At 34.4% G+C, this 26,906-nt stretch overlaps 2 long non-coding RNA genes across 2 annotated transcripts in view; one reads left to right on the top strand and one right to left on the bottom strand.

The window, feature by feature from the left end:
- The window catches only part of LOC116572342, a 306,140-nt gene that overhangs the window by 46,258 nt on the left and 232,976 nt on the right, over nucleotides 1-26,906 (bottom strand). The window lies entirely within an intron of this gene.
- LOC116572343 lies at nucleotides 1,033-17,558 on the top strand. The gene is made up of 3 exons (XR_004278243.1): nucleotides 1,033-1,042; nucleotides 9,130-9,136; nucleotides 17,503-17,558. It is a non-coding gene; the product is annotated as an uncharacterized LOC116572343 (long non-coding RNA).

The raw sequence follows: 26,906 nt of genomic DNA, 5'->3' as shown, positions 1-26,906 counted from the left end.
ATGGTGTATAATTAGTTTGTTCTCAAGTTTGGTTTGCTAATATTTGTTAAGGATTTTTTCTTTCCTATAATCATAGAAGATTTCAGTCTGTATCTTTTTTTGTGTTTGTCTGACTTTGGCATCAGGGTAATACTGGACTCACAGAATGAAACTAAATGTATTCTCACCTCTTCTATGTTTGGAAGTTTTTGAAGAGTTAGTTTTAATTCTTCTTTAAATATTTAGTAACATTGACTGGAAAATCTTGGCTGGACTTTTCTTTGAAGGAAGATTTTTAGCTACAAATTTAACCTCTACTTGGTGAAGATGTATTCAGATTTTCTATTTCTTCTTGTATAAATTTCATTAGCTTGTGTCTTTCTAGGAACTTCTCTGTGTCATTTAAATTATCTAATATGTCTTCATAGAGTTGTTCACAGCATTAACTTATAATCTATTATTTTTGTAAGATGGGTAGTAATTTAAACTCTTCATTCCTGATTTCAGAAATGTGAGACTTCTTCATTTTTCTTTGTAAATTTAGCTAAAGATTTCTCAATTTTGTTGATCTTTTCAAAGAATCAAATTCAGTTAACTGATATTCTCTATGTTTTCTCCTTTTGACTTCATGAATTTCCTTTCTAATCTTTACTATTTCATTTGTTCTTTTACCAGTGTCTGAAGGTAGAGCCGGTTATTAACCTCTTTTCAACTTTATTGTGGTATAATTAACAAATAAAATTAAATGTTTTTGAAGTGTACAACATGATTTGACTTTAACCAAAATCTGGTTAATTAACATATCCATCACTTCACATAGTTTCCTTTGGTGTATGGGTGGTGGAAATATTCAGATTTTCTATTTCTTCATGATTCAGTCTTTCTAGGTTGCATGTCTCTAGGAATTTATTCACTGTTAGGTTATCCAAACTTTTGGCATATAATTGCAGTAGTTTTTTATTACATTATGCATTTCTGCAGATCATTTTTAATATCTCTTCTTTCACTTGATTTTATTTGACTTTCTTTTTTTCATCAATTTCATCAATTGTTCATCAATTTTGTTTATATTTTAAAAAACATATCTTCATTTCATTGATCTTTTCTCTTGTTTTTTTTTTGTCCCTATTTCATCATTTTAATATGAATATATATTTACATCCTTAAGATGTAAAGTTAGGTGTTTGAGAGCTTACTTTTTTCTTAATGTGTTTCCATTTGTCATTTTTTAAATTTCTTTTAATTTTTTCTTTGACTCATTGTTCAGAAATATGTTGTTTAATTTTTACCGTATCTGTGAATTTTCCAGGTTTCTTCCTGTCATTGATTTCTAGTTTCATGCCATTGTGGTTAAAAAAGATATTTGATGTGACATCAATCTTCTTAAATTTGTGAAGACTTGTTTTTTTCCTTATTATATGATATATCCTGGAGAATGTTGCATACATTTCAAAAGAAGGTGTATTCTACTGTTGTTGGATGGAATGTTCTGTAATGTGTATTAAGTTTATTTGGTCTTAAGTTCTAACCCCATGTTTCTATATTGATTTTTGATCTGGATGATTTATCCATTTTGACAATGGGGTAAAGAAATCCTCTACTATAATTATTGTTGTTGAATTTACCCTTTTATCATTATATAATGACCTTCCTTTTCTATTACAGTTTTTGACTTAAAGTCTATTTTGTCTGATACAATTAAAGCTACCCCTACTTTATTTTATTATCCATTTTCTTGAAATATTTTTTCCCCATCCTTTCATTTTAAGTCTATCTGCCCTTAAAGCTGAAGTGTCTATCTTGTAAGCAACATACACTGGGTCATTTATTTTTCATCCATTCAGTCACTCTCTGTCTTTTGACTGGAGAAGTCAACCCATTTACATCCAGAGTAACTATACACTGATAAAGACTTCTGGTTTTTTATCGTTCCCTTGTTTCCTTCTTCCTCTCGCACTGCCTTCCTTTGTGAATTGATGATTTTCATACCGGTATGTTTTGATTCCCATCTCTTTATCTTTGTGAATTTACTGTAGGCTTTTGCTTTATGGTTACCATGTGACTCATAAAATATCTTTTACTTATAACAGTTTATTTTAAACTAATGATAACTTCAATCATATAAAAAAATTAACACTTTTACTCCATTCTCCACATTTATATTATTGATTTCACAATTTATTACTTTTTTCTAAGAGGCTCCATGCCCAGTATAAAGCCCAATGTGGGCTTGAATTCATGACCAACCCCAAGATCAAGACCTGAACTGAGATCAAGAGTCCAATGCTCAACAAAGTGAGCCACCCAGATGCCCAAAATTACACTTTTTGTACTTGTTAATGAATACATTAATAAATTATTATACCTGTAGTTATTTTTAATATTTGTGTTCTTAGCCATTATACCAGTTATTAGAACACCATCTTATTATGCAGCATTACAATATTCTGAATTAGAATTATATACTTTCCTTTATCAGTATATTTTATATTCTCATATGTTTTTCATACATTGATATGTTTCCAATTAGTGTGCTTTTATTTCAACTTCAAGAACTCCTTTCAGCTCTTGTAAGGCAGGTCTAGTCTTGATGAACTCCTTCAGCTTGTCTGGGACAGTGTTTATCTTTACTTCCTTTATAAAAGACAATTTTTCAGGTAAAAAAATGCTTGGTTGCCATTTCTTTCTTTTTTTTTTTTTAAGATTTTATTTATTTACTTGACAGACAGACAGAGTAGGCAGAGAGGCAGGCAGAGAGGAAGGGAAGCAGGCTCCCCGCCGAGCAGAGAGTCCAATGCGGGGCTCGATCCCAGGACCCTGGGATCATGTCCCGAGCCGAAGGCAGAGGCCCTAACCCACTGAGCCACCCAGTCGCCCCTGCCATTTCTTTCTTTAAGGATTTTTTCTTTGAACATATCATCTACTTTCTCTTCTCTAGCAAAGTTTCTGTTGTGGATTTTGCTGATATTCTTATATGTGTCCCCTTGTGTGAGAACTATTTTCTCTTGCTGCTTTCAAAATTGTTTTTTCTGTCTCTGATTTTACACAGTTTTGTTATCTTTTATTATTTTGGGGGTTGATGTTTGGGGGGGAACTTTGAGCTTCATGAACTTGGATATCAAAAACTCTTCCTAGAGTTTGGGAAGTTCTCAACTAGTATTTCTTTAAATAAGCTTTCTGTCTTATTCCCCTTTTATACTCCTCCTGAGACTCCAGTAATACATTTTTTTCTCTCAATAGTTTTCCATAGATCACATAGATTTTATTCACTCTTCTTCATTCTTTTTTTCTTTGTTCTTCTCTAACTGGTTGTTTTAAATGACCTGTAATCAACTTTGCAAATTCTTTCTTCTGATTGATCAAGATTGTTGATGAGTATTATTGCATTTTTTTCCATTTCATTCATTGTGTTCTTCAGATCCAGAGTTTCTGTTCCTTTCTTTTTTTATGATTTCTATCTTCACACTTCCCATTTTGCTTGCATATTAGTTTTATGATAAATTACTGAAGGGCCTTAAAACAACTATATTGAATTCTTTATCACGGAAATCACAGACATCCATTACTTTGGGGTCAGTTACTAGAAAATTATTGTATGCCTTTGGTGGTATCATATTTCTTTGATTTCTCATGTTCTTTAATGTTTGCCATTGCTGTCTTCACATTTGAATAAGCAGTCAACTCCCCCAGTCTTTACTGATTGCCTTCAGGAGAGGAATTCTTCTGTCGGTCGTTCTAGGGACTTTGAGGCTATCTTATATCTTTTCTCTGGACACACCAGGTCTATACTTCTTATTCCCTCTTGAGAGGTAATTCTGAGAATTTTTAACCTTCTCTCAATTCTATAAAGCCAGACTATGTATTGATAGCTTCCACTTTTCTTTCCCTAGGATGGTGCCAAATGCTCAAATTTGTATGTACTCTCCCAATCCCACAGTGTTGGGCTAACGTATTACATATGTTCACAGGTTATCTGCATAGGCTCATACTCACTGCCATCAGGGGCACAAATAGGGAGTTAATCACAGGATGGAGGGAGGGGTTAGATTAGATGTGCAGAATCTTTACAATGCCTGTGAGCCATCTGGGGGGATCTGCATGTCAGTCATCCCCAGTGGCTCATATGTGAGCATTCTCATGAAAGTCCATGAAACAGTAAGATCCTTATGTCTATATATAGCCATGAGCAGGTGCTGTCTCTCTTAGTTTGAAAAAGATAAGTGACAGTCCCAAAAAGCAGCTTCACACCCATCAACAAATGAATATCTTCCCATCACCCAAGAATATGTTAGAGTATATCTAGAACTTCTCAGTGATTTATTGAGCTCCTACTGTACATCAATCATTGTATAAAACCCTGTGGAGGACATGGTAAAGACAAGACACAAGGTCTCTAACTTTAAAGACTTCATGTGCTGTTTGGGATGATAACTTTAATAAACAAGGGTTAAGTCACAAAGAAAACACTATAAATATACCAGAAATCAGTGAAGAAGAACATTGTATGTTGAAGTGGCTAAAAATCAAGTCCTAACCAACCTGTAATTAGATGTTGTTTTGATTCTGGCCTCCACTACTTCCCAGTGGTATGATTTTAGGTATATCATTTCATCTTTTGATTCTTGGTCATCACCTCTATGAAAGGAAATGAAAGTACTTACTTATGTCAGAGAGTTCTTTGAAAGATAAAATGAGATGAAGCCACCTGAACATAACGCCTGACAAAATTTAGCACATGACCAACATTAGCTAAATAGAGGATGAAAAGGATCTGAAGTGGGAAGGAAAAAAAAAAAAAAAAAAGCAGTGGGAGGGATGCCTGGATGGCTCAGTGGGTGAAGCATCTGCCTTTGGCTCAGATCATGATCCCACATCCTGGGATCAAGTCCTGTCAGGCTCTTGCTCAGCAAGGAGCCTGCTTCTCTCTCTGCCTGCTGCTCCCCTTACTTGTGCTCTCTCTCTCTTTCTCTCTGTCTCCCTGACAAATAAATAAATAAATACATCTTTTAAAAAAAAAGCAGTGAGAGATTTCCAGGGGGAGAAAAAAATAATGTAAAATATCATAATTTATGTAGGATATAAATAAGCAGTTTGTTTTCCCTTCTTTTTTAAGTTAAAGTATATCTAAAATTCTAATCATTTTGTCAACTCAAATAAAAAATACACTAGATTCTCAGTCATATCAGAAATATTTTCACTAGAAATATTTCCTAAATGTATGCTAATTCAGAATATTTTTTGGCAAGAAAGATGGAGACTACTTGGACCATTGTATCTATTTCAGATCCTTACTTGGAGCCCTATGAAATGTTACACATTAAAAATAAATTTCAAAGCATGTTATTATATATCTGCTCATAAGTGATTTTCCAAATTGATTGTCACCTTTTCCTAATTTTGGATTGTGTTTTTTAAATCAGAGTGAAATGTTGGCATGCTTACTATTTTTTTCTTCTTCAAATCTGGATGCCCAACTGTCGAACTTCTAAAATTTTACTTCCTACCACAAGATGAACATGTTTTTAGATAAGCTTTTAAAATTTGCTCTAATATATTTTGCCAAAGCAATGCAGTCTATATGACAAAAGAGAGATGTCTGCAACAAACAGAGAAGGAAGAATGAAATCTTTCTAAACATAGGCATTTTATAAATTATTTAACACATGTAAGAGGTTGCTGAAGCTATCTTTCCAGTAGCTCACAAATTCTCTGACTTTTTTGTTTTGTTTTGTTTTTTTAGTTTTGCTACTGTAAAAGCTGTTTTTAGAGTTACATTACTAAAATGTATCCACAAATAAGCAGAATTTTGAGTCAAACCTGTAACACATTTTGTTCACAATTAGTCCCTTAGTGATATATATAATTGAAACACTACAGATTCTGACACTAGTTAGAAGTAATTTAAAATCTGAGTCTGTCATTCACAAATTATGTGGTTCTAAACAAATCACTTCTTATTACAGAGTCTGTTTCTCAATCTGTAAATGGGGATAATAATAAATGATGACCACATAGAGTTTATGAGATTCATAATAGATAGTAAATATGAAATGACTGCAAATTAGAAGGAGCTGATTAACTACACGTTATCATTTTTATTAGAGAAAGGAATTGGTGGATCATACCAAACATATGGAAAAGTATTTAAGGGATATTGTAAAAAATGTGGTCAAGTTTAGCTTAGAGACCCAAAATATGAAGATAAATAATATAGATGGTATCATAAAACAATACATAATAAAGAATTAGGTGAATAGGACAGGCAACAAATTTACAGGAGTAATTACTCATAATATAAAAACATTGGTGTTTTATGTAGTGAAAATTGAATATTACCTCAGGAAGGATGGCAATGTAAAGGATTCTTTTGCCCACAGGTCATGAGAAAATAACTTTGAGAATCATTTTTGATGTGAGAAGGATTAACCCAACTCTCAAAATCTAAATATTTTATGATACTCTACATAGAAAAGATTTCTTACCACTGTGAAATTAATTCTCCCTCTTCTGATCTCCTAAGCACTCTTAAAAAAGCAATATATACTGGATTCAAAATAGATGTGGTAGACTGAAAAATGGCCCCACAAAAGATTCATGTCCTAATCCTTGGAATCTGTAAATATTACATTATATGGCAAGAGAAAAAGAGAAGTTGCATATGTGATTATGTTAAGCATTCTGAGATGAAGAGATTATCCTGGATTATCCTCCTATATATGGATACTTGTGAGCCCTAAGTGTCATCACATGTATCCATATAAGAAAAAGGAAGAGAAAGACATAGCATGTCTTCAAAAATGAATAAAGGGGACAGGAGCCAAAGAATACAAAAATGAATAAAGGGGACAGGAGCCAAAGAATACAAAGAAAGTAATTCTAAGTGCTGTGAAGGCCAGGAAGTAAATTCACAACTAGACCCTCTAGAGGGAGCATGATCTAGTTGACACCTTGATTTCTGGTCAGTGATACCTATTTTAGACTGCTGTCCTCCAGAACCATAAAAGAATAAATTTTTGTTGTTTTAAGCTAACAAATTTATGGAAATTTGTTATGGCAGCCATAGGAAACTAATACAATAGATAAAGCGCATATTTTTATATATTTTCTCTTTTAAATCCCCACTAAAGGTAAGAAATTTAAAAGTCACAGAACTATAATAACTAAGCAAATAGGGGGAGAACCATCAGTGAAAAAGAAACCTCAAGAAATTTCTAGTTAATGTTAAGTGGCCAGAAATATTTGCAGAGGAGATTTTACTGTAAAAGGAAATATCTACTAAGAAGAATCTAAAAGAAACCACTGAAGAAAACACAGAAGTGGTAATGGATGGAAAGAAGTCCCATGTAACATAAGACTAAAGACAGAAATATTTCCTGAAGGTCTATATGTTGCTCACATAAGTTCCTCGAGACCCTCTCCTGCCTCTATATACAGAATGATTTCTGGCCAGACATTCATGTCTAGGTTCCAAAAAGAACAGCTCTTTTTTTTAATATAAAATTGAGTAAACTCTCTAAAGAGAACAAGAACTAATTTAGTAGTTGGTAACCAGAGTAAAATTTTAGCATTCTGATAAGTTGAATGCCCTTTCAAGCCAAAACAAATCTTGTTTTCATGCCCAGAGTAAATAATCAATTCGCATCTTAAACATTCACTCTTAAGTTTGAATAGGCAACTCTACATTAAGTCTTTGAGGAAAACCTGCAGAAAATGGCCCAAGAATTGAGTAATTATTAGGAAAGATAAAAAACATTAAATTACAATTCTAGTTAAAACCACACAAATATCCAAAATGTTTTATCCCTAAAATAAGAAAAGGATGTCATGAATAAGGAACAGAAAATAAGGCAGAACTTGTGGTTGCCAAAAAAAATTAAAATTTCCAAAAAAATAGAAAATAAAAAAAATTAAAATTTCCAGAATTGGAATATTAAAAAATCAATAAAATCTTCCAAAGTATATGACAAAAGGATAAAAATAGATATATGAGAAAAGGAAAATGCAATAAACTTATAGTAAATATATAAAACAAGAATTCTAATATTAAATTAATAGAAATTCTAAAAAGAAAATGGGAGGAAGGAAATTAAGAAAGGCAGTACAGAAAATCTTCCAGAATTAAATGAAGCAGTAAGTCCTCAAATTTAGACAGTGATCAAGTATTGATCAAATCAAATGTACTGAAACCTATAATTATAAAATATTTTTATATCACGTCCCCTTGTGATTTCCAGAGAAAATGGAATTTTTTTATGTTCTTGAAAAAATCTAGAATCAAATTGGTCTTAGACCAATACACAATGCTTGAAGAACATAATGTTCTGAGGGAAATGACTTTCAACCTAAAGAAATAAAGCTAGCACAATAATCAACTACTATCAGAAAGATGAATTCCATACATTTTCAGCAATCAAGGGTTTAGAAAATTTACCATCCTCATTCACTTTCCTAGGAAGTTACTTGAGGGTACATTCTAACAAACAGAGAAAACAAGAATAATGAAGACATGAGAATCAGGAAACAGTAGATCTACACACAGGAGTGGAGTGAACAGAAGTTCCTGGACTACATATAGCTGAATGGTAGAAAAAGAAAGCAACCAGTTCATAATGGAATAGTATGATGCGAAACTCCAAGAGAAATAGCTCTGGAAAACAAAGAGGAAACCATACAGTAGTTACTGTGTAGGAGAGACTAGAAATACTAAGAATGAAAAAAAGGCCCAAAAAATGCAAGGAAAAAAAAAGGCTATTTGAACTTCAGGCGAAAAAGAAAAAAAAAAGGCTGTGAAAGTAATTCATAGTATTCTTCTATGTCCCTATATGAAGCAAAACATCAATGTAGAACACCAAGTCAGTAAGAATCAAGTGGAATGAAATGGGATACATGAAATGCACAAAATAGATATGAATTAGGAATATATTATATAAGTTTCTCCTATCAACAATAGGGAAAAGCAATAGTGAGAAATTATAAGAACACACACAAAAAAGGTAAAGAAATACATAGTTAAATTACATAGCAACAAAAAATTATATCATGATTTTAAGCAATTGAATGAGTATGAACAGTTTCATCCTTTGAACAGGATGCTAAGAGTACTTTCTTTGGGATATGCAAAGGAGAAAAAATACTGAGTGAAATCTACAGTAGAAATGTAGATGGGAATTATAATAGTACACTAAACTTCTCAGTAGTAATAACACATCATGATGATAATTTAAACATTGTTCATCATTTCAACTTTTAGAATCAGCCTATATACAATGCATAAATGGCTTAATTATGGCTGTAAGAAATAAAAATATAAATTTTGGTAAGGTATAAGTAAAAATGACAGAAGTTAGCAAGTTGTTAGCAAAGGGCAATATGAACTGGAAGGAAGGGAAAAAATACTAAACCATTGTCTTACATTGTAAAGAGGCAAGAGTTATGACCATAATTAAATAAATGGAGGTTTAGAAATAATATTTATTAGATGCGTAATAGATTATTCAAAGTGAGTTAAAGTAATATTGGGAAAAACAAAAAAGATGACATAATTACATGGGTGAAAAGGGACTGATATAACTGAGTTAAATCTTATTCCATCACAGCAAGAAGTCATGTATAATGTCTAAATTGATAAACAACAAAAAAACCCTGATAGTATATTAATTAGCAATACAGATAGTACTGACAAAATTCTTTATTTAAAAAAATTTTTTTTTAGTGAACTGAAAGCTCAGAGAAAAAGACCAAATATTAATACTCATTAAATCTCAATGGTTAATGTACAGATGTTCTATCCTCTATATTTCTCTAGAGTTACACACACAGACACACACACACATAAACAAACACACTGGCTGTGGAGTCGAAAAGACTCAGTCAAACTCAGAAATTCCAGAACTAACTAGCTGTAAGACTTAGGACATCTTCATTTCTCTAAATATCCTGATCAGTACCTATGACACAACAATGTGGTTAGAATTAAATGAGATTGAATATTTCAAGGGTTTAGTATAGTTTCTGGCACCAGGAATCTAAATTAATAGTTTTCTTACAAAGTCCCTCCCTCTCATGTGCAGTTCATAACATAAAATTGGAGCCCAAAGTACACTCACTTATATTAGCTGAAAAACAATATTTCAGACTGTTTATTATCTAGGTTTTATAAAACACATCCAAGGCAAACTAAAGGTAGACCTTCTTGACATAAATATGTGAAATAGCTAAATAAATTCCTTAGTCTTTATGTATCATATATACTTGTAGACTTTAAACAATGGAGTTTAAACATGGGAGTATAAAAGGGGGAAAAAAGAAAAGGAGAAAGTTGATATTTGACATATCAAGTATGTCAAATATTTGATACTTTTTAAATGATAATTTTAACAAACTTTTTTAATGAAAGGCTTGAGAATGAGACTTTCATTAAAAAATATGAACAATTAATCCTTGCTTCCCAATGATGTCATAAATGTATGGCTCTGTAACAATTCTTGCTAACTATTTTTAAAACTGTTGATTGTATATGGCATTAGTGCTTATATAAAGCAGTTAATAAATTTCTACTAAACCTACCAAATGCCGAGTACTCTGAAATAGTTTCATCCAGATTCTTATGATATGGTGGAACATGCACAAAAAAGTACACATCAAACAGTTCATGATAAATTCCAAATGACCATAATCAGACCTGGACTTCTCCTTGAGATTATAATTAAGATCGCCAGCACTAACAAATGCAGCAAAATGTTGCAATAAAACTGTACCAGGATTGATGCTGAGTCCTGGTTTATAAGCCAGTTTTTGGGGAGTGGGGTAGGGGACATGTTACGTTGTCACTTAATCTCTCAGAGTCTCAAGTTGCTCACTAGTAATATACCATGAAGCCTGACTACCTCAGGCACTGTGGTGAATGTTAAAATGAGTTGACACATGAGAAATTGCTCTTAAAGAAAACAGACTCTTGCTGGGAAGCTGCTCCCAGCTGTGTCCAAAGCAGTTGCTAAATGTTCATCGATTTCCCCAGAACAGATCCTCCAGTTTTCCTGCTCTTATTTCAGAACCTAATTTTAACCTTCTTCCTCTCTTCCTTCTAGCCCCTTCTTCTCCTGAAGCAGTTACAAAAAAAACAAAACGAAACAAAACAAGATCAAATCAGCAGAACTGCCTTTCTTTCCACGGAAACAGAATTATCTTGACTTACGTGTGTAAATGCCTAAGGCCAGAAATACAGCCTAGGACCCCCGACTCCCAACCCCTCACTCTTGTGATGCCATACTGCATGTACCTACTCACAGATGGCTAGAACAGGGGAAAAACGTACTTCAAGTAGAAACTCAATATCCCACTACCTATTGTTGCCATACCACCTCTACTTATTCGTTGCTTACTTGTTAAGAGGTCAAAATTTCCTTAATCCTGTATCTTGACAATACCAGTTTGTCAAATACCAACTTTCTCCTTTTCCTTTTCTTCCCCTCTCTACTCCAATGTTGATATCATTGTTTAAAGTCTGCAAATATCTATGATATATCAGTAAGTATAGAGTAGTCATATTATTGGTCTGGTATGGTTACTTTACATGAAGAATTATTTCTTTCAGCTAAGTATACAGATAGTTACCACAATTAAAGTAAGCCAAACTTTGCCAGTTGGAAACTATGAGGACCACATTGTTGTCTAAAGGTCTTCAGAACTGATGCCTTCCAAATCCGGAGACTTAGGCTGAACTTTGCATAGATAATCTTATTGGTACAAGCTCTTAAAGGCTCATATTACTTCTCATCTTTGTTTCTAGGCAACTAGGAAGACAGAAATATGGCAACCTCATATTTCTAATGCAGAATCATACTGGCTTCAAGATCATTTATTGTAATATTTCAGCACTTCATAAAAGCTTATAAGGCTTAAATTAATCTTTGATTAAAAAAAGTAAACTATAGTTTGCTACCCATTCAATCACCATTTATAGAGTTGTGTCAAGCACCATTTAAAGAAGAAAAATAAGACGAAATTCCTTCCCTAAAAGATCTTACAATTTAATGAGGAACCTAAAATATATATAAATATCTAAACCAGACTGCGATAGTTCAGCATTATGAGATAGGATTTTTTGCACTTGCTAATTGCTTCATTTATTTGTAATTATTGAGTGCCTGCTTATGCCAAAGCCTGTACTAGGAAAAGGGATTCTAACATAAATGCCATATTGTCTCTATCCTCCAAACTTACAAACTAGTGAAGGAAGCAGATAATAAGAAACTAATTTTATATCATCATATGATAAGTGCTATATTACATATTCAGATAGAATATTTAGTAACACATAAGAGAGACATTTTGGCCTCATTGTAGCTTTTTTTTTTTTAATGAATGACTTTGCAATGAGAATACTGAACATTACTCTTTCATTTAGTCTTTCCAAGACCTGTACCTACCTTCTCAAAGAACAAAGAATTATTAGCTACTAACCATATGTGAACACTGACATTTAGTAGTTACTAAATCCAATTCTTCACAATGTCTAAATTACATAAATTAAATATGACACAAAGTCATATTTCAAATTTATCTAGGGACTCTTAGTATCACAAGTTAAAACACCCAGTTCAATGGCTGGAGCATCTTGCCTGGTGAGCCCTGAAATGAACAAGTACTAATGAAGTTAACACTATTTTTTCCCCAGTTCTGTGAAATTTAAAGAGAGAAGCCTCTCCATTTTATTGAGCTACACACATCAGTCAGGCTTATTAACACACAGGAGTTTCCCATTCTTTCCACAAATTAGATTGTTAACTGTCTAAAATATCTGCTGATTGAGAGGCGACATTAAATATCAGTTGTCTAAAGAAGTACTAGTCCTAGAGCAATATACCTCTCACCAAATCTTACCTTGCTAAATGTTTTTCTTATGGAGTCTATTTTTAGTTTTCTTTGTTCCTCTTTTTCTCTCTGAAAGCCAAGCTTTATTGCCTTTACATATTTCAGTGCATGCAGGCTCAAAATTATATTAAATTTCCAACTGTATAGCAGAGTTGTTGCAGATCAAAGTATTTACTTAAAATATTCAGAAGAATTTCTCTCTCTCTTAAAAAACAATTTAGTTGTTCTTCAAGACCCACTCATATAATAGAGTGAAACACACACATGCACACATACACAAACACACTTTCTAAGCAGAGAGTGGTATATACAAAACAAAGACAGCAGAAATGTCAATAAATCTAAAATATTTTAAAAGCAAAACTTATTTAGAAGTAATGGAATGTTAGGATTTAAAAAAAAAATGAAACCAAAAAGCAAATAGCCTTCATCTGTGTTTTGGTTACCTATTGCTATATAGCAAAGATCCTAAAACTAGGTGGCTAAAACCAGCACTTTAATATTATCTCTCATAGTTCTGTGTATTGATTGGGTTCCACAGAGTGGTTCTCACTTGAGGTCTTTCAGTGGATTCACCTGAACAGCTGGGCTGGAACTACCTAAAAACATAACCGGCCTAGACATAGAAGAAAATATTTTCACTCACATGTCTTTACGTCAGATAGTTGACTGGAGTAGTTGGAAAATGTCTTTGCATCTCTCTTTCTTCATGAGGCCTCACTGCTTGGCTATACTGGGCATTTACTCACAGCATGATAGTAGCTGACTTCTCCCAGGGCATTTGTCCAAGACACCTCAGTGAAAAGCTACAATAATTCTTATGACCTTGGTCAGAAGTCAGGCAGCATAACTTCCACCACACTCACTAGTTAAAAACAAGGCCAGTCCACATTCAAGGAAAGGGGACTGTGTAAGAGCATGAGCATGCTGAAGGGTGGGCCATCTGTGGGAACCAGTTAGATTAATACTATTTGTTTAACAGTAGTGATATTACAATTGAATTAGTGGTATTTTTAAATTATATTTCAAGTAGTAGTGCTCAGGAAGTTTGTAGGGAATATAAACAGACACTTCAACAGATATTATAGGATGATGTCTCCCAATGATAATATTAGCAAACGAAAATGTATTTGACTTTTAACTTTTTGTATTTGTAAAGTGTTCAAATAATGCAATGTATAGATAATTCCTAAATCCTCATTCATGTCAGTATTATCAATCGCTATTCCTTCTTAAAATGACTAAAGAATGAAAGTAATAAGCATTTCTCACATACTTCAATAAAAAGTTTGTTTTTTTAAAAAAGCATTTGATTCATTTGACTTGTATATATTTTGCTTTGGTACATATTCTAAGAAGCAGTAGGCAGGGAAAAAAAAAAAGCATTAAACAACAGCATGCCTAAAAGATGGGACAAAAAAATAAAGAAAACTATTCCTTCCTGTGACTTCAAAAATATAACAAAAGGACCAAAGCTTGAGGGAATCATGGAGGTCAAAGGAAAACAATCTCTTTACTACAACATGAACAGACATTCTTCAACTATAAATTTTTGTATCATCCTACTGAGAAGGCCTATGTTGCTTACAGTGAAGACAAGTATGACTATGCATACTAATAATATGGCTTATTCCAGCACTCACTATTTGGTTAGAATTTATAACTTGATTTGGACTTGACTAGAGATATGATTCTGTTGACTAATCCACTTCTGTCTTAAAACAAGCAGATTATGTTTGTCAGTTTTTGAATGCTATTAGGTTAATTCAATTTAGGGAAGTTAATTGGCTTAGTATGTTATTTTTAAGAGGAAAAATTATTCCCAACCCAAGATAGACTGTAGAGATTCGTGCCTTCCCACATGGCTAAGAGTGAGCTAAGTGTTTCGAGTCAGTAAAGCTCCCTAACATGGGTGAGGCCAGGCAAGATTTGAATATCCCCTGAGTTTCTACAGTTTTGAAAATCTGATAGGAGTATGTGCTGTGGTGAGTGCTGTGGAGTGTGTAAGCCTGAGGATTCACAGACCTGTACCCCTGTGGTTAATAATACATTATATGTTAATTTAAAAAATCAGATGGGAGAGCAGAATTTGTGGGTTGCCTGTGAATAAAACCATAATTTCTTTCTCAGATCATGTTAGCAAAGGAGTAACTTCCTAAGTAACTAGTTAAGATGCTCATACTGGTTCAGGTCTTGAGACCTCATTAAACCCAAAGATCATTCATCATCATGCTGTGAGATTAAGCTGAGCTTTATAAAACTTTTATATCAGTTTAAACATGTAATTGTGCAATATTCCAAGAAATGAGAGTTTAATAGGACTTATCGATTATTCTGTAACATTTAGAAATTTATATGCTATTTATAGTCACTGATGCCTCAATAATTAATTTATATCTAAACTATATGGACATAATCTCTTTTCCCAATAACTACATACTGGCATTTCTCATTTTATTGCATTTTCTTTTATTTCATTTCACAGATACTGTGTTTTTTACAAAGTGAAGGTCTGTGGTTTAACTCTGCATTGGCAAGTCTGTTGACATCATTTTTCCAAAGGCATGTGCTCGCTTTGTGTCTCATGTCGCATTTAGCAATTCTCACAATATTTCTAACTTTATCATTATCACTATATTTGTTATGGTCATCTGTGATTGGTGATCTCTTGGAGCACCAAAACCATGCCCATATAAGACCACAAACAACGGATAAACGTTGTGTGTGTTCTAACCAGCCAACCAACCATTCCCCCATCATTTCTCTCTCTCCAGGCTTCCTTATTATTTGAGGAACAAAAATCTCAAAATTGGGTTAGTTAATAACCCTAAAATGGCCTCTAAATGTTCTAAGTGGAAGAAAGAACTACATGTCTCTCACTTTAAATAAAAAACTAGAAATGATTAACCTTAGAGAGGAAGGCATGTCAATAAAAGCTAGGCCTCATGTGTCCAACAGTTAACCATTTTGTGACTACAAAAGGAAAGTTCTTCAAGAAAATTAAAAATGCTACTTCAAAAAAATGCTACTTCAGTGAATAATAAATAATAATAAAATAATAATAAATAATAAAATTATTTAAATTTAAAATTAGGGATACAGCTTACATTAAGTGTGCTAAACCACACTCTGCAAACTGAAGCTGAAGCAAATGACACAGATGATGTAGTTGAGATCATTAATAAGGATGACTACACTAAACAAGATATTTTCAATGTAGATAAAATGGCCTTCTATTGTAAGAAGATGCCAATTAGGACTTTCACAGCCAGAGAGGAGAATGCCTGGCTTCAAAGCTTCTATGGACAGGCTGACTATATTGTTAGAGGTTAATGCAGCTGGTGACTTTAGGTTGAAACCAATGCTCATCTACCATTCTAAAAATCCTAGAGCCCTTAAGAATTATGCTAAATCTACTCTGCCTATGCTCTAGAAATGGAACATCAAAGCCTGGATGACAGCATGGGTTACTGAATATGTTAAGGCCACTATTAAGACCTACTGTTCGGAAAAGATTTCTTTCAAAATAGTACCGCTCAGTGATGATGCACCTACCGTCACCCAAGAGCTCTGATGGCAATGTACAAGGAAATGAAGATTGTTTTCACACCTACTGGCAAAACATTCATTCTGCAGCCCAGGAATCAAGGAGTAATTTTGACTTTCAGGCCTTATGATTTAAGAAACACATTTCATAAGACTAAAACTGCCACAGATAGTGATTCTTCTGATGGATCTGGGCAAAGTCAATTAAAAGCCTTCTGGAAAAGATTCACCATTCTAAGTGCCATTAAGAACATTCATGAACCATGAGAAGAGGTCAAAATACTATTAACCATTAATAGGAGTTTGAAAGAAGCTGATTCCAAACTTCATGGATGACATGAAGGAAGTATCTGCAGATATGATGGAAATAGCAAGAATAACTAGAATTAGAAGTGAAACCTGAAGATATGACTGAATTGCTGCAATCTCATGATGAAACTTAAATGTGTGAGAGTTTCCTTATTAAGGATGAGCAAAGAAAGTGTTTTTTTGAGATAGAATCTACTCCTGGTGAAAACTGTTGAAATGACAACATCATATTTAGAATATTATATGAACTTAGTTGGCAAATCATTGGGAGGGTTTGAGAAAATTGTGCCCAATTTTGAAAGAAGTTCTACTGTGGGCAAAATGCTATCAAACAGTGTCACATACTACAGAAAAATCATGCATTAAAGGAAGAGTCAATCAATATGGCAAAATTCATTGTCTTATTTTTTCTACTGCCACAGCCACCCCAACCTTCAGCAATCTCATCCTGATCAGTCAGCAGCCATCAACATGGAGACAAGATCCCCCATCAGCAAAAATATTGACTTGCTAAAGCTCAGATTATAGTTAGCACTTTCTAACTGAAGTATTTCTACTTTATATATAACTAAAATACTTTCTTTTTTTTTTAATATTTATTTGTCATAGAGAGAGAAGTGAGAGCAAGCATAGGCAGACAGAGTGGCAGGCAGAGGCAGAGGGAGAAGGAGGCTCCCTGCCAAGCAAGGAGCCCGATGTGGGACTCGATCCCAGGACGCTGGGATCATGATCTGAGCTGAAGGCAGCCGCTTAACCAACTGAGCCACCCAGGCGTCCCTAAAATACTTTCTAAAGAAAGTATTTTAGTGAAGGTCTCTACATTGGGTTTTTTTGACATAATGCTATTACACACTGAATAGATTACAATATGGTATAAACATAATTTTATATCTAATGGGAAACAAAAATAATTGACTTGCTTTATTGTGGTGGTCTGGAACAGAACCAACAGTATCTCCAAGGTATGCCTGTATTAGGTTCCATATTTTAATATTGGTGATACTGTTACAACAAAAAAGATAAACCACAACTTAAACATTTTTTTGCCTTAGAGTATATTTTACTCTGCAAATTTTAAGGGGCAATAAAAGTATATTTTCTCTTTTTTGGCATATCCACTTTGAAGTCTGTAACAGTGTTCAGCTATTTCATTCTTTATAGTAATAATCTCACCTCAGTCCATGATGATTTTTATTACAGGTTATTTGAGAGGTAGGATGTTATGTAATATTGATTAGAAAATAAATCTCCTATATTTAAAGAGAGAGATGTATCAGGATTAGGTTGTTGAAATAGAATGTATTAAGCTTGTGAATATTTCCAAGTCTCTAGGACATTATAGAGGAACAAATAGTTTAAGGACATGAAGACTGCAAAATATTTACTTTCTTGTGACTCTGTGTGAGTAAGTAAGGAATGAAGTTGGAAATTGACAATGGAGCAGAGAATTCAGCTTACAGTAAACCACAGAGGCCTAATTCTTGGTTATTCTAGTAACAGTACTACCTCCTCACAATAAGGATTTGATGATGAGAAAAGACTTAAACAAATGAACTATTAATCCAAGATAGAGCAATATGTTTTCTGGGATCGAATTACTAACCACAACCACTTTTTGTGTAGCTCCCATGCTAAAAATGATTTTTACATTTTTTTAAATATTGTAAAAACAAAACAAAAAAGAAGAGAAGGAGCAAAAGGAAACAATATGTAGCCCACAAGACCTAAAATACTCACTTTCTAGCCCTTTACAAAAAGAGATTAGATGGGACGCCTGGGTGGCTCAGGTGGTTGAGCGGCTGCCTTCGGCTCAGGTCATGATCCCAGCGTCCTGGGATCGAGTCCCACATCGGGCTCCTTGCTCGGCAGGGAGCCTGCTTCTCCCTCTGCCTCTGCCTGCCTCTCTGTCTGCCTGTGCTCGCTTGCTCTCTCTCCCTCTATCCCTGACAAATAAATAAATAAAATCTTTAAAAAAAAAAAAAAAAAAAAAAAAGAGATTAGAGACACCTAGTCTACATCACTCTACTTTGAAGGAGGCCTGCAAGGAGGTTTAGGAGAGGTATGCATGATAAGTAAAGGATAGTAACACAAGAAGCATGGGCTTACATTTTGCACCAAGGAGATAAAGTGCATCTTTGTGCATACAAATGACATATATATTGCAAACCTATTGTACCTCTCACTGAATCCAGCTGGAGTCAATCTAACTAATTATTTTAATAATTATTTGTGGATTCAAGTTGCCTGGGCATAATGGTCTGGTAGGTAATATAGATTCCTTGTGTGTGTGTGTGTGTCTGTGTGTGTGTGTGTGTGTGTGTGTGTGTGTGTGTGTAGATGCAGACAGGTCCCTCAAGATAATGTGGATTATTATTTTAACATGTCCTCAACTTTTCTCTTTGGAAAAGCCTAGAATTCTATAAACCACATTGCCTAGGACCCCCACCTCCCCACCACATCTAAGGTTCTAGATGTAAATTAGGTATCATTATTTGGATACCCTCAAATGAGATTTGAAAATAGAAACTATTGTTACAGGCAAAACAGGTCACAGTGACATGAAGGATAAGACAGTTCTGATGACTGGAATAAGTGACTTAGATTCCAGTCACCAGTTTTGCAAGTGTGAAAGCAGTTGAGAGAGCAGTAATTGTGGAGGCAAGAGTGGGTCACACAATTTCTGTTTGTTTTACAACTTGATGATCTGCTCTTATAAATCCCTTTATACACTTAATTCCTTTTATTGAATACCTTTCTACATTAAATCGGACTGATATGTTTTTCTCACACTAAAACCTGATTGCAAATAGTAAGTCAGCTACCATCTAACTACACTTGCCTCTTCACTAATTTCAATGCTGACAATGACAAAATCACTCTTTTCTTCCTCTTCTCTGTTGATCTGCTTGCAGCAAAAAAAAAGTATTTTTTGGAGACCCTGGTTTTTAAGGTTATAACACCAGACCTATACTTATAAGTAATACCTATAAGCCTCCCCTTGTGGTAAATAATTATAGGCATCATTTTCAAGTCCATAATGTAACTCCAGTACAAGTAGGTTCCTAAATTTCTTAGAAACACTCTGCCCATGCAAAGTACATGGATATGCATAATTCAATAAATTGAAATCCTAACAAAATGCAAACTGGAAAAGAATGACAGACATAAGTCAAGAACACAGTAGAACAGAGTATGAGGCAGTATACCTTAACCTCAAGTAGAAAACATAGGGAATGTTTAGCAAATATTGCCATAAAAAAAGTTGAATCACAGTATCAACAGATAGTTCCTGGTGAGAATCAGTAAGGAAGATGGTAACAGTGAGAACCAACAAACATGCTCTTTGGAAAACGAAGAGACAAAGGGAGCAGAATAAATCTCTTACCAGCTACCAGGTGTTGTCAAAAAGAGCCCATTTAAAACAGTCAGCAACAAAACAGCTATGGGTCATTCTTTGTTGCTACATTCATACACCTGGGAAAATTTTTTCCCTGGTAGATAACAATATTTAGTAACCTGTAAGATACATGTATGCGCTACAAATATTTGAAACTATTTCTGTAGAATATATAAACCCATATGTCTGCATTCAACCTCTTCCCATTATTCTCTGTCAGAGACTTAGGACCAAGATGCATAAGAGAACAATGGTTAATTTGACAATGATTTACTTAAGACTAAACCATAGTAAGAAAACTCTGAATTCAGAGAACAGAGTATTAAAATTTGATTATGCTATATGTTCACGTGGAACAACAAATATTAGCCCCAATTACCCAGTGGTGGGAGGGTTGGAATCTTATATTACCCATCCAGAATGAAGTTGAAAGAGCAAGTTCAATGGAAAGGTGACAACCTCCAAACACCATCAACCTATATCAAATCTCTTCTCTCTCTCTCTCTCTTTTAAGTAATCTCTACAACTAACATGGGGCTCGAACTCACAATCCTCAGATCAAGAGTAGCATGTTTCACCAACTGAGCCAGCCAGGCACCATTGTATCAGGTCACTTCTTACCAAGAAAGTGGTTTTTCCTATTCTCTAAAACCAGATCAACACTCCTATGCCACATTCAACTTTTCTTATTTCTGTCACCAAGTTATAATTCATTATTTTTTTCACATATTCATTCAATAAATATGTATTAAACACCAACCTTATACCAGGAACTATGCAGAAGATGGGAATATGGTGGAAAAGAGAATACACAAAACACATGGTGTCACTGTTCTAATGCCTGGATAGCAGACTTTGACTCACTGTTGATAAAAAAGATATAAACCAACTCCAGCATCCCTCCTATACCAAAAAAACTAACCTTTGCCAATAGCTGAATTTTTGTCAATGTGGTAATAATTCCAGATAGCTACTAGGTTTACAGAAATTGCTTAAAAATACAATCAGTGGCTAGTTAATGTTATGATATTGGAAACAATGTGTTGTCATCACTTTAAAATAAGTAAAACATTTTTCATTTATCCTGCATTTTCTATTGCCTTGTTTAATAAACACAAAATATGTACCAGTTACAAAACTTGACATCCATCTCCACACTACATGGAGTTTTTAGGAGGACCATCATTTTCCTATTTACTTCATTAATACCTCTAATCATCATGACTCAGAGACTACAATTCCTTAAAAAAAAAAAAAGAAAAGAAGCTTGCAAGAAAATGGTATGTTCAGTAAGAACACATTATATCTTAGTCAATACTTCCCATAATCAAAATGTGGGAGGTTAGATATTTCCACATCCTCGGTGAATGTAGTAACCCAAAACATGCTAATGTTTCTGCAAAGACAACTAGAAAAATCTAATAAACTAAAATTCCAAAGACAGAACATTTCTTAGATCAGTTTACAATCACCTACGGGCATTTACCAATGCTGAGAGAGGACTGAGGATCAGGTTTAGCCCAAGCAAAATGTCTCTGCTGGAAGTGAAAGAAAAGCATCAAGACTTTAGTGACCATGCTGAGCTAGAATAATAAATTCTAATCTTGAGAGCCCTCAAATGCACCGTTTATCCCAAAAGACATCTGCTGAATTTTGGAGCTATATTTGAGGCCAAAGAGTTAGGAATAAAACTTCTAAAGATAACAGTAAATTTCTTAAAGTCTCACAGTACAGATGAAACAAAGATGTGTTGAGAAAAGCCTCAACAAAAGCCAGTCTCCCCCTCAAGGCATTTGCCATATTTTGAAGTGGCAAGGGGTTGGATTCTGGAGTTTGGGTCTGGGAAAATCAGAAAGACAAAATTAAACCTCCTGAACAGTTTGAAAAATATAAATATAAACACTTTAAAGACAATCAAAAGCTGGGAAAGTTCTGTGAAGAACATGAAACAAACACAAGTAAACTGAACTTTACTAAAACTGTAACCCCTCTGAACTCCTGACGATCCTTGATGGGCTTAAAGTGATTAATCCTAAATCCTAAATGCCTAGCACAGAAAAGTGAGACAATTCTCTCGTGGATAATAAGGTCACCTGAGCCTTAATAATTCTTTTACACACCATGCCTGTGCTATGATAAAAAATGATTAGATATATGAATAAGCAAGAAAATATGACCAACCACGAAAAGAAAAATAGACAACAGTAGTAGATCCAATGATAATCCAGACCAACAAATTTAACTAACTGATATATATATATGTGTATACACACACACACACACACACACACACACACACATAATCATGTAAGAAGTTTGGAGGTCATTACTCCCATTCACACAACAAGAAAAAAAAACAAATGAACTGATAATCAACAACTCTTCTGAGATACCTCAGATAACTGAAATCATACTATCATATTAAAAAGTTACTGGAGAATTAGTATAAACAAGTCTCAGGGTTAAAAACTCCAGGGAAACCATCTTAGGGAGGCCTCACACTGAGTTCTGTATCAGGTTCTCACAAGCAGAATGTAGAATAATACCCACATGTTTCTGGTAAGGGAAAGGGATATGTAGTCATTTGAAATAAGCTTACAGTATTCTTCTCATAAGGCTTTCCTTCAGAGAAAACTATTTTACCAGAACCTTTTGACTGTGGTTTTACCAAAGCCTACCCAATCTGAAAGAAGGTAAATATCCAACTTCAGCTTATACTACCCTTCTATTTGAGGAAGAGATATGCCTAGATGGAACCATTCTAGTTTTCCTGTCTCACCTAAGGCAGGATGGGTAGGGATTTAGAAGAGAGGCTGCCTCCCTAAAGGCTCTGTAAAGGACAGAGACCTAATCATTGGACCACAGGATGTTTCCCCTTCTCCCACACCTTACCACCACAAAATAGGGATCTATAAAATAACAGGATATACAATTAAAGAATAGCACACCTTGGACCTTAAAAAAGAAGTCTTTAGGGAATTCCTAAGACTGTAATGAAGATCAAAAAAAAGGACAACAGAGGAAATTTTAGCCTCTAAATCCTATACTTAGAAGAAACAATAAACAGAGCATATGACCTTGCCAGATAAACATAAAACCTCACGTTAAAGACCAAATACTACAGTTTCTTCTACACAGTACTTCATGATGAGCTTTAAAGAAAAAATTTAGGAAATAATAAAAGATAAAATGATACATTGAAGAGATAGAACAAGCACCAAAACCAGACTTATATTCGGCAGAGACGTTGAAATTAAAAGAAAATGCTTGAATCAAAGAAAATGCTAGAAATCAAAAACACTACAACAGGTTTGAAGAATGCCTCATCACAGACTGAGCACAGCTGAAGAGAGAAAACAATGAACTTGAAGTATCAATACAAACTTCCAAAATAAAAATGAAAAGACAAAAAAGAATAAAACTGGGGGCATCACGCTACCTGATTTCAAGCTTTATTACAAAGCTGTGATCACCAAGACAGCATGGTACTGGCATAAAAACAGACACATAGGGGCACCTGGGTGGCTCAGTGGGTTAAGCCGCTGCCTTCGGCTCAGGTATGATCTCAGGGTCCTGGGATAGAGCCCCGCATCGGGCTCTCTGCTCAGCGAGGAGCCTGCTTCTCCCTCTCTCTCTGCCTCTCTGCCTGCTTGTGATCTCTATGTCAAATAAATAAAATCTTTAAAAAAAAATTAAAAAACAGACACATAGACCGTGGAACAGAGTAGAGAGCCCAGATAGGGACCCTCAACTCTATGGTCAAATAATCTTCGACAAAACAGGAAAAAATACACAGTGGAAAAAAGACAGTCTCTTCAAATAAATGGTGCTGGGAAAACTGGGCAGCTATACATGTAGAAAAGTGAAACTCGACCATTCTCTTACACCGTACATAGAGATAAACTCAAAATGGATAAAAGACCTCAGTGTGAGACAGGAATCCATCAGAAACCTAGAGGAGAACATAGGCAGTAATCTCTTCAATATCAGCCACAGCAACTTCTTTCAAGGTATGTCTCCAAAGGCAAAGGAAACAAAAGTGAAAATGAACTTTTGGGACTTCGTCAAAATCAAAAGCTTCTGCACAGCAAAGGAAACAGCCAAGAAAACAAAGAGGCAACCCATGGAATGGGAGAAGATATTTGCAAATGACAGTACAGACAAAAGGTTAATATCCAGGATCTATAAAGAACTCCTCAAATTTAACACACACAAAACAGACAATCATATCAAAAAACGGGCAGAAGATATGAACAGACACTTCTCCAATGAAGACATACAAATGGCTATCAGACCCATGAAAAAATGCTCATCATCACTAGCCCTCAGAGTGATTCAAATTAAAACCACACTGAGATATCACCTTACACCAGTTAGAATGGCCAAAATTAGCAAGACAGGAAACAACATGTGTTGGAGGGGATGTGGAGAAAGGGGAACCCTCTTCCACTGTTGGTGGGAATGCAAGTTGGTGAAGCCTCTTTGGAAAACAGTGTGGAGATTCCTCAAGAAATTAAAAATAGAACTTCCCTATAACCCTGCCATTGCACTACTGGGTATTTATCCCAAAGATACAGATGTAGTGAAAAGAAGGGCCATCTGTACCCCAATGTTTATAGCAGCAATGGCCACAGTCGCCAAATTGTGGAAAGAACCAAGATGCCCTTCAACAGACGAATGGATAAAGAAGATGTGGTCCATATACACGATGGAGTATTATGCCTCCTTCAGAAAGGATGAATACCCAGCTTTTGCAGCAACATGGACGGGACTGGAAGAGATTATGCTGAGTGAAATAAGTCAAGCTGAGAGAGTCAGTTATCATATGGTTTCACTTATTTGTGGAGCATAACAAATATCATGGAAGACAAGGGGAGATGGAGAGGAGAAGGGAGTTGGGGGAAATTGGAAGGGGAGGTAAACCATGAAAGACTATGGACTCTGAAAAACAATCTGAGGGGTTTGAAGAGGCGGGGGTGGGGTGGGAGGTTGGGGTACCTGGTGGTGGGTATTATAGAGGGCACGGATTGCATAGAGCACTGGATGTGGTGCAAAAATAATGAATACTGTTATGCTGAAAATAAATTTAAAAAAAGAAAAAGAAAGAACACTTCTTGCGCTTTCCTTTAATTGTATTTGCTCATTTTTATATTGCCCCTCCTGTTTATGCAGAGCATTGGCATATGGATGAATGAAAGAATGAAATGTCTAAAAACACTTAAGATGTATTTTATGAATTTAACTCACACTTTGGCAGAATAAATGGGTGGCAGAATAAATGAGGTGTTTTAATGTCAAAAAAATATAGAATAAAATATCCAAGAACTATGGGACAATTACAAAATCTGTAACATATGCAAAATAAAAATACCAGAAAAAGATCAAAGAGAGAAAGGAGCAGAAGAAATATTTGAAGTAATGATGACTGAACATTTGACAAAATTAATGATAAATACCAAACCACAGATCTAGGAAACTTAGGTCATCAAGCATAATAAATACTCCAAATTCTACACCTAGGCATATTATTTGCAAAGAGGAAAAAAAAAAAAAAAGATAAAGAGAATATCTTGACAAAAGCTGGGGGGGGGGGGAATAATGTTATCCAATAATGAAAATAGAAATCAAGGAAACTAAAACAGGAAATCAATGCGGGGGTAGGGGGGACAAAACCAAAAGCTGATTCTTTGGAGAAAAAAAATCAGTAAATTCTATCAGCATCTAACAAGGTTAACAAAGAAAAAAAGAGAACATAAATTATCAATAGCAGAATTGAAAGAGGGGACATGACTACATATGCCACGGACATTAAAAGGATAATAAGTGTTTTGGGGTGGGCTCAGTTGGTTAAGCCACCAACTCTTGATTTCAGCTCAGGTCCTGACCTCAGGGTCATGAGATCAAGCCCCATGATTGGCTCCACACTCAGAGGGGAGTCTGCTTGTTCCTCTCCCTCTGCTCCTTCCTCTTCTCCCTCTCTCTCTTTCTCTCTCTCTCTCTCAAATAAATAAATAAATAAAGTCTTTTTTTTTAAAGGATAATAAAAAACACCATGAACAACTCAATGTCCATACTTAATGAAAGGGACCAATTTATCAAAAAACATAATCTGACAAAACTCCACACAAGAAGAAATAGACAGCCCAAACAAGCATATATCTGTTAAATAAGTTGAATAAATAATTCATAATCTCCCAAAACAAATGCATCATGTCTAGATGAGTTCACTGGTCAAGTCTATCAAATAATGTTAAAATAAATCATAACAGTTCTCTATAATCCTTATCAGACTTAAGAAATAGAGGAGTGACTACTTCCTAACCCACTGAAAGAGACCAGTATTACCTTAATACCAAAACCAGACCAAAAAAATTACAAAAAAAAAAAAAAAAGTATAGGCCAATATATCTGATGAACATAGATGCAAAAATCTTCAACAAAACACCTGAAAATCAAATCTAACAATGTACAAATACAATTGTACACCACAACTAAGTGGATTTATTCCAGGTATTCAAGTCAGGTTCAATATTCAAAAACTAAGTAATGTGATATATCACATCAAAAACCTAAAGAAGAAAAATCACACTGATGTATCAATAGATCATTTGACAAAAGCCCATACCCATTCATGGTAAAAAAAAAGAAAAAAACCACATACAACTCTCAGTAAACTACAAATAGAAAGAACTTCCTCAACTTGATTTAAAAAAACAAATCTGTAAAATCCGTTTGACTAACAGCATACTTAATAGTGAGAAACTCAAATCTTTCCTACTAACATCAGAAACAAAGCAAGGAT

Source organism: Mustela erminea, chromosome 13 (assembly GCF_009829155.1).
Source record: "Mustela erminea isolate mMusErm1 chromosome 13, mMusErm1.Pri, whole genome shotgun sequence".
In the NCBI taxonomy this organism is placed as follows: domain Eukaryota; kingdom Metazoa; phylum Chordata; class Mammalia; order Carnivora; family Mustelidae; genus Mustela; species Mustela erminea.
This window is presented reverse-complemented; position numbering and strand designations above follow the sequence as displayed.